Here is an 8,462-nt window from a genome sequence, read left to right as displayed (position 1 = left end):
GCTGGGGGTGGACAAGAGTCAGCCATGAGAGCGCTCCTGGAGTGGCCCCCAGGCTCCAGCCCACCCTGTTCCCCTCAGGCAGCACCAGCGGTGGCCCTGCGCTGAGGTTTTGGATCAGGCTCTATTTGTGTGCTGTCTCTGGGAAAAGGAAAAATTAATAAATCATTTTAAATTGAAATTTAAAATTATCATTTTATTTATTTATTTTTGTCTTTTCTTCCACATGGCCCATGAGTTGAGGTGTATAATGGAAGCCAAGCAGAAATGCTCTGCATAGCTTATTTGCATGCAAACATCAGTGTGTTAGACGGGTATCAATGACAAGGGTTTACTTTCCATGGTGGATTAAAACCACTTTAAAAGTACCCCCAAATGCACTCGCAATTGTGCTTACTCAGAGCCCTCTCAGGTGTTTTTTATTTAATATATATATTTTACTGAGGTATCGTTGATTTGCCATGTTGTGCCAGTCTCTGCAGCATGCAGGATCTTTGATCTTCATTGTGGCATGAGGGATCTTTAGTTGCATCAGGAAGGATCGAGTTCCCTGACCAGGGATTGAACTTAGGCTCCCTGCATTGGGAGCATGCACTCTTAGCCTCTGGCCCACCAGGGCAATCCCTCGGTGTTTCTGTCTTGAAGGAGAGAGTGATCACGCTTCCTTGTGCTGTGTTGGGATTTCCAGGAGGCAGACACTGAGAGGGAATTAGATGTGCGAGAGGTTCACGGGGGGAGGATGTGAAAGGCAGAGGGGTAAGGAGAGTGGCATTGGGTGAGAAACAGCCTCTGGCCAAATGCGGGTCTGACACCTGTAAGAGGAAAGATGGGGGGAAGCAGAAGGGTGCAGGGAATGCTCCTGACCGAGGTAGAGATGAAGTCTTGGCCAACCCAGTGGGATGCTCTGGAGTAAAGATTTCCCAGAGAGGAGTCCTGTGTGGATAGAAATGGCTGGGCACATGGTGGGTGCTGCTTGGGAAGAGGGCGGCCTTTATAGTGGATCCCAAGGGCATTGCAAATGGAGGCTGCCAGCTGACTGCTCTCCTTGACCGGCCGGCGAGCCCTTCTGCACAGGGGTGTCTGAACAGCGACCTCCGCGCCGCCTCACTCCCTCGCCTGTGACGGGGGAATGGAGCGGACCTAACGCTATGCCTGGCCTGGAGAGACAGCTCCGGCATAACCCTGCTTTCCCGCCTCGGGGACAGCGCCCCATTGCAGGGCTGCCATGGGAGACTCCCGGTGGGAAGGGAAGAGCTCCTGGAAGGTGAAGCCAGCTCTCCTTCCTTAAGTTCTCCATCATGCTAGACACAGCCACGCTTCTGTTTTTTGGAGACTTTCCAGAGGCTCCTTACACTTCCCACGGCATCACGGCTCATGGGAAAAGCTGGGGTCGCCTGGCAGGAGATGAGAGTTCTCATCCTGGCTCTGTTGCCATTGTGGTTGTGACCTTAGGCAGGATCTTATACGCTTAGTTTTTCCTTGTTGCTGTTTAAGGATTCACATATAAGTGAGATCATGCAGTATTGGTCTTTCTCTGACTTATTTCACTTAGCATGATGCCTTCAAGGTCCATCCATATTGTTGCAGATAGCAAGATTCTGTTCTTATGGCTGAATAATATTCCATTGTGTATTTATGCAACAGTTCCTTCATCTATTGATCCATTGATGGATGCTAAAATTGTTTCCATATCTTGGCTGTTGTAAATAATGCTGCAGTGAACATGGGAGTACAGGTATCTTTTCAAGGTAGTGTTTTTGTCTCATTCGGATGCATACTTAGAAGTGGGACTGCTGGGTCATGTGATATTTCTATTTTTTTGAGGAACCTCCATACTGTTTTCCATAGTGGCTGTACCAATTTATATTCCCATCATCAGTGCCCAAGGCTTCCCTCTTCTGCACATCCTCCCCAATACTTATAGCCATTCTAACAGGAAGGAGGCCATTCTGATAGGATTGTTGTTTTGATTTGCTTTTATCTGATGAATGGTGTTTTTGAGCACCTTTCCATGTGCCTGTTGGCCATCTGTATGTCTTCTTTGGAAAGATGTCTTTTCAGATCCTTTGCTCAGTTTTGAATGGGTTTGTTTATTAATTTATTTTCTGCTGAGTTGTATGGGTTCTTTCTATGTTTTTGATATGAACTCCTTAGCAGATGTATGATTTGTTAATATCTCCTCCTATTCTGTAGGCTGCCTTTTCATTTTGTCGATGGCTTTCTTTGCTTTTTGGTTTGATGTAGTCCCACTTGTTTACTTTTGTTGTTGTTGTTGGCTGCCTTTGCTTTTGGTGTCAAATCCAGAAAATCAGCTCCGAGACTGATGTCAATGGGGCTTACCGTATATTTTCTTCCATTCTTAAGTTTCCCCCTCTGGAGAATGGAGGCAGTGACTCCTGAGTGGTCTAGCTGAGAGTCTGTGAGAGTAAATAAGACTGTGAGTGGGAGGATGTTTTACCAGTGGGTGAAGGTACTCTAGATCTATGAGCTGCTAAGATACAACATTGTGCTAACCCTCCAGTGTGGACACAATTTCAGGCAGAATCAGCACTGTTTGGGGAAGGGGGAGCATCAGGAGTGAGGATGGGGGCAGGTTCAAGAAATGAGTGAAAGCACTGAAGTCTTGGGTCCAACAGGGTGTGCCCTTGCTGCTGGCTGGGCTCCCTCGCCTTCATCCCGTGGCTGCAATCAACTGATTTTTCTGGCGGTGTATCCCAATGGGTTAAAAGGCTCTGATCAGACTCCCCCGCCGTGTATTTGTTATTTATAAGTAATAACACATGTCCCTCAGCTTTCCAGGGGCTCAGAGAGTTTGCCTGGAATGCAGGAGACACATGAGATGAGGGTTCCAGCCCTGGGTTGTGAAGATCTCCTGGAGGAGGGCATGGCAACCCACTTCAGTATCCTTGCCTGGAGAATCCCCATGGACAGAGGAGCCTGGTGAGCTACATGGGGTTGCAAAGTGTCAGACACAACTGAAGCGACTGAGTGCACACACACATATCCCTCAACATAAATACCCCCAAAAGCAATTAATAAGGAGTGAGATATAAACTAAACATCGATAGACTTTGTAGTCTTTTCTTCCCTCATGTGATGAGGTTATATTGAACACTATGAGTAGGGTGGGGGAGGACAGTGCTGGGAGCAACATGGAACATTTCTAAGGAAAAGAATGCCAGGGTCAGACACGTGCTTTTAGATGAGTCGTAAAGTGTGTGGTGTCACGGCAGGCAGCTGGAGGCAGGAGGCCAGTGAGCAGAGGGTGGTGTTGGAATGACTGTGGAAGATACACACGAGGACAGTGCAGTGTGGGTGCATCAGAGAGCAGGCCTGGAGGAGATGGAGAGGTTGATGGGGTGTGGGCTGGGGTATGAGGGAGATGTCCTTGGGCCGACTTGGCTTCCAGCTTCCGGGCCCGAAAACCTGAAGTGCCAGGACTGAAAGTCGGGACCCCCTGCTCCAGTGGCCTCTTCCCCCACAGGACGAACAAGTAGCTGCTGCAGGATGTGAGGGAGGGGCGGCCCATGAGGAATTGCTCACGATCGGATGCTTTTGAAACTCAGTGCAGTGAAAGAAAACCCGTGGAGTTGAGCCTGTAGATTTTGGGGTCTTGGAAGCAAAGGAGAGTTGGGGTGACTACAGCATGGCAGGTATTGAAGAGACGGCCTGGGGGTGGGGAGTGGGGGGTTGCTTAATCAATATTATCTTCTGAGCCAGCATGCCCTGCCGAGGTGACCAGGGAGCTCTTCTCCAGTTCTCATTGCTGTCCACATTGGCTCCTGGCCACTGGCTCCTCCAAGGTCCTGCCTGCCCAGCCACCCCCACCCCATCCCCATGCTCCTCATCCCTGGACAGCATGTTGTCTTAACTGATGCATCTTATCACTAAGCAACCAGAGCTCACTCACGGTCCCCTGGGGACTTGGAGGCATTGGTGGGGCAGAGAGGCAATCAGAACCACACCTAATCGTGATCTGGGACTGTCCCTGACTCCACTCCTGACCCCCACCCAGGACCTGGCAGTGAATCAGGGAAGGACAGGAGGAGGCTGAGCAGAGAGAAGGGTGAGCTGAGCTGAAGTCTGGGCTTTTCCCTGCACCCCAGCTTTGCCAGACCAGCTCTACACTGGATCAGACCTGTAAGCCCCTGGGAGGCGCCCAATCCTGAGGGTGGAAACCAGTGGTCCGGTTAGCTCTAGCTGTCTTAAAAAAGCTGAAATAATCTCCAATTTATTGTTGCAGCAATTGTATAAATAATAGTGTAACAATAGTAGTATGATGGACAGGTGTACAAAGACCAAGAGTTCAACCACAGCATAAAAGCCAACTATTAACCTTCTGCCACATTCTGCCTTCAATGTGTGCATTAACCGAGAGCTAGTTGTAGATATCGTACCTTTTACCCCTAATCTAAGTATTTCAGACATTCCCTACCAAAGTGCTCTTATCCAATTCAACTCTGATACAATCCTATTATTTAATATAGATGCTCAGTCGTGTCTGACTCTATGCGATCCCATGGACTATAGCCCGCCAAGCTCCTCTGTCCATGGGAATTTTCCAGGCAAGAATACTGGAGTGGGTTGCCATGCCCTCCTCCAGGCTATCTTCCCAACCCAGGGATTGAACCCATGTCTCCCGCATTGCAGGCGGATCCTTTACTGTCTGAGGCACCAGGGAAGTCCATACAAATATATAAATTTTACCAATTGTTCCAAAAAGACTGGCAGTCTTTTTTCCTCCACTGCATGTGGTGTTCAGCCCAAGACCACGCACTGCATTTAGCTGTCCTTTCTCTTTACTTTCTTTCATCTGGAACAGTCACAGTTTTGGCTTTCTTTATCTTGATATTTCTGAGACCCACAAACTAGCTGTTTTGTAGAATATCCCTTAATTTGGGGCAGTCTGATATTTCCCAAATAGGTTACTGCGTTCTATCAGGAGTAATTCCTTTCTTGTATCTTCTGCTTCTAGCCTTTGAAAAAAAGAAAAAGGCACCAGTTGCAAATAAAAACCTGAGAGAGTTAAGATATTGTCTCCATTTCTGGATCCTTTCATGGACAAATAGTTGGGTTTCCCAGGTGGTGCTAGTGGTAAAGAACCTGCTTACAATGCAGGAGACATAATGAGATGTGGGCTGGATTCCTGGGTTGGGAAGATCCTCTGGAGAAGGAAATGGCAACCCACTCCAGTATTCTTGCCTGGAGAATCCCATGGACAGAGGAGCCTGGTGGGCTACAGTCCTTGGGGTTGCAAAGAGTTGGATACTACTAAGTCACCAAGTGAAGGGACTTAGCACCCATGCCCGGGCCCTGGGCCTGGGATCCCACTGGAGCTGCTTTGGTGGGTGCCCTAGATGGGGCAGAAGCACTAGCATGCCAGCGCCTCACTTGGCCTGCCATCTTCATCTTGGTGCACCCAGCTGGCCAGGCACTGTGTATAATTCCCGATGGTTCAACTATAGAGGTAGATAGAGGGCCAGTGAGTGACCTATGGGCTCACAGCTGGTCCAGGGGCCCTCTGGACCTTCAGCAGCCCCTATTTTGTTTGTGTAATAACAAGGGGGTAGGTTCTAATTTTGCTTATCAAGCTTTATTAATACAGGAATGGGGCACTGGCTCTTTTTGAGCAATTGTATCCTCAGTTCAATTCAGTTGAGTCACTCATTTGTGTCCGACTCTTTTTGACCCTATCAACTGCAGCACGCCAGGCTTCCCTGTCCATCACCAACTCCCGGAGCTTGCTCAAACTCACGTCCCTCAAGTCAGTGATGCCATCCAACCATCTCATCCTCTGTCGTCCCCTTCTCCTCTTGCCTTCAATCTTTCCTGGCATCAGGGTCTTTTCCAATACTGGTGTGTAATTCCGGTTAGGAAGGTGGGGGAGTGTGAATATCCCTAAGTAGCAAGGGGTGTCTTGGTCCCTCTCCAGGGCTTCCCTAGTGGCTGGGTGGTGAGGAATCTGCCTGCAATGCAGGAGACTGGGGTTCGATCGCTGGGTGGGGAAGATTCCATGGAGAAGAAGATGGCAACCCACTCTAGTATTCTTGCCCGAGATATCCCATGGACAGAGGCACCTGGCGGGCTACAGCCCATGGGGTTGCAGAGTCGGCCGCAACTTAGCGACTAAACAACAGCAGCAAAGCAAAGAGTGTCTCTCGGAGCCCCTGCAGCCTGCCTTCCTCCCCGTCTGGCTTCTCCATCACGGGCCTTATCTTTTTTTTTTTCTTGTTGTTTATTCCACTAGATGAACACTAGGTGGCAGTGATCCCCCATTAAAAACCCAGAGAACCCCAGCAGCTTGGGACATTGGCCCCCAGCACAGGCCGCCCAGGCGGCAAACGCGTGGACGTCAGCCAGCAGGGGTTCTGTGCCCTTTTCAGCCCTGGACTCCTTTCTTGTGATGAGATCTCCCCTCTCCCCCTTAAAAAAATTGAGATAGAATTCATATACCATAACATTCAAAAGTGTACAACTCAGTGATTTTTAGTATATTCATAAGGCTGTGAAACCATCACCATTATCGAATTCCAGGACATTTTCATTATGAGGAGATCTTATATGGAAGGCTTTGACTAGGGGCAAGAAGCTGTTGCTAGCCCGCTTGGCCCAGAGAGCTGTAAACCCTGGGACCACTCTGCCCCTTGAAGCCAAACAGTATTTGCTCTCCCTGCCTCCCCTACCCCGCCCCAGGTCTTAGGCATCTGATAATGGCAAGGATGGAGGAGAATTTGAAATAAATGACTTTTTCTAGCATCTCCCCATAGTATTTCCTTCTTCTGCCCCCAAAGCAAGTGAGAGAGTGAGGAGGAATCTCTGGAGGCGGTTGGGAGCTTTTCCGGTTTACGCCCTGCCCTCGCCCTTGCTAGGCCATTAAGTCAGCATTTGTGCTGTGGTCTTGCCATCAGCCTGGCGTGCAGTGGGCCGGCGGGCTTGTTGGGAGAGCTCGGCATGACTGTGGTCAGTTTGTGGTCTGGAGAATTCCAACCTCACACGAGACACTCCCTTTCCTCTCTCCTCTAGCCCCACCTCCCACCCCCCAGTTCTCTGCAGCTTCGGGAAAAGACCACAGGGTTTCTGTAGCTCCTTGGGGGAGGGCTTCCCCAGTGGCTCAGAATCCGCTTGCCTGGAGACCTGAGTTCGATCCCTGGGTTGGCAAAATCCCTGGAGGAGGGCATGGCAACCCACGCCAGCATTCTTGCCTGGAGAGTCCCGTGGACAGAGGAGCCTGGCGGGCCCCAATCCATGGGGTCACAAAGAGTCAGACATGACTGAGCGACTCACACACTAACACACATCAAGGAATTTAGCATTCTGTGTATCGGAAGATGCAAGCCTCTGGGCTCACTGAATTAATTCCTTTCATGTGCCCTTCAGCTCACTGGGGCCAATTGTGTTTCCTTGTTCACTTTGCTTCTTGCACTCTCCCATCTCCTAAGCAATCACCGTGGTGGGTGGTAGCATCTGCTAGATCGCAGTTTTGGGAGCCCTCATTCACATTTGGAGGCCTGGAATCACTGATGGCCATGACATTTCTTGTTTATTAACATAGCAGGAGATATTTTCATTTCACGGGGCAAATGCAGTTAGTGTTCATTCAACAGTCTCCGAGCTGGTTCCCTGCAGGGTTAGTTGGGCGTTGACTAGTTCTGGTTGAGTGACGGCCACTTCTGGGTCAAGGCAACACTTGGCCTGCACAAGGCCTGCACTGGCCCCCTCTCTTCTGCTGGAGCAACATCCAGAGAGGACAACTGCTCATCAGAGGAGGACGGTCTCAGGCCTGTGATGTGAAGGGAGGTGCTCCTTGCCAGATGCAGCGTTGCCTGGTGGGCTGGCCTCCTGCAGTTGTGGTTGCTCCTCATCTTGACCGATGTCCCCTTCACCTGTGCAAGGACACCCCCCCACCCCCGCCCCGCCCCAGCGTGGACCCAAGAGCAGAGAAGAGAAGGACCCACCAATCAGGCAGCCCGTTTCCATGACAACACCCCTTCTTCCTCTCACTGTCTCTTCTCCCTGCCCCCAACACATCCTGGGCCAGAGTCCCAGGGCCCAGGAGACCACCCTCTCTCCTCACTTCAAGACCATTGGGAGGAAGCCCATTCTGCACGTGGGGAAAGAGAAAAAACAGATGCTAACTGCAGATTGATCTTTGGACTGAACTGGGTTTCTAGGAACTGCAAGTACCTGGAACACTCTGGGATCCCCCAGGAAGTGCTTGAAGGGCAGGAAAGGGAGATTATTCCTTGGAGTGTGGCCAGAGTGATGGTTGGAGGCAAATGAGGCTGTTCTACATTTGTCGTCCCTTCTCGATGGAGCATTTCCTTTTTTAAAAGATTTTTTTTTTTTGATGTGAATCATTTTTAAAGTCTTTTATTGAATCTGTTACAACATTGCTTCTGTTTTTCGTTTTAGCGTTTTGGCCGCAAGGCACGTGGGATCTTAGCTTCCCAACCAGGGATCAAATC

Source organism: Odocoileus virginianus, chromosome 33 (genome assembly GCF_023699985.2).
Source record: "Odocoileus virginianus isolate 20LAN1187 ecotype Illinois chromosome 33, Ovbor_1.2, whole genome shotgun sequence".
Lineage (NCBI taxonomy): Eukaryota > Metazoa > Chordata > Mammalia > Artiodactyla > Cervidae > Odocoileus > Odocoileus virginianus.
This window is presented reverse-complemented; position numbering follows the sequence as displayed.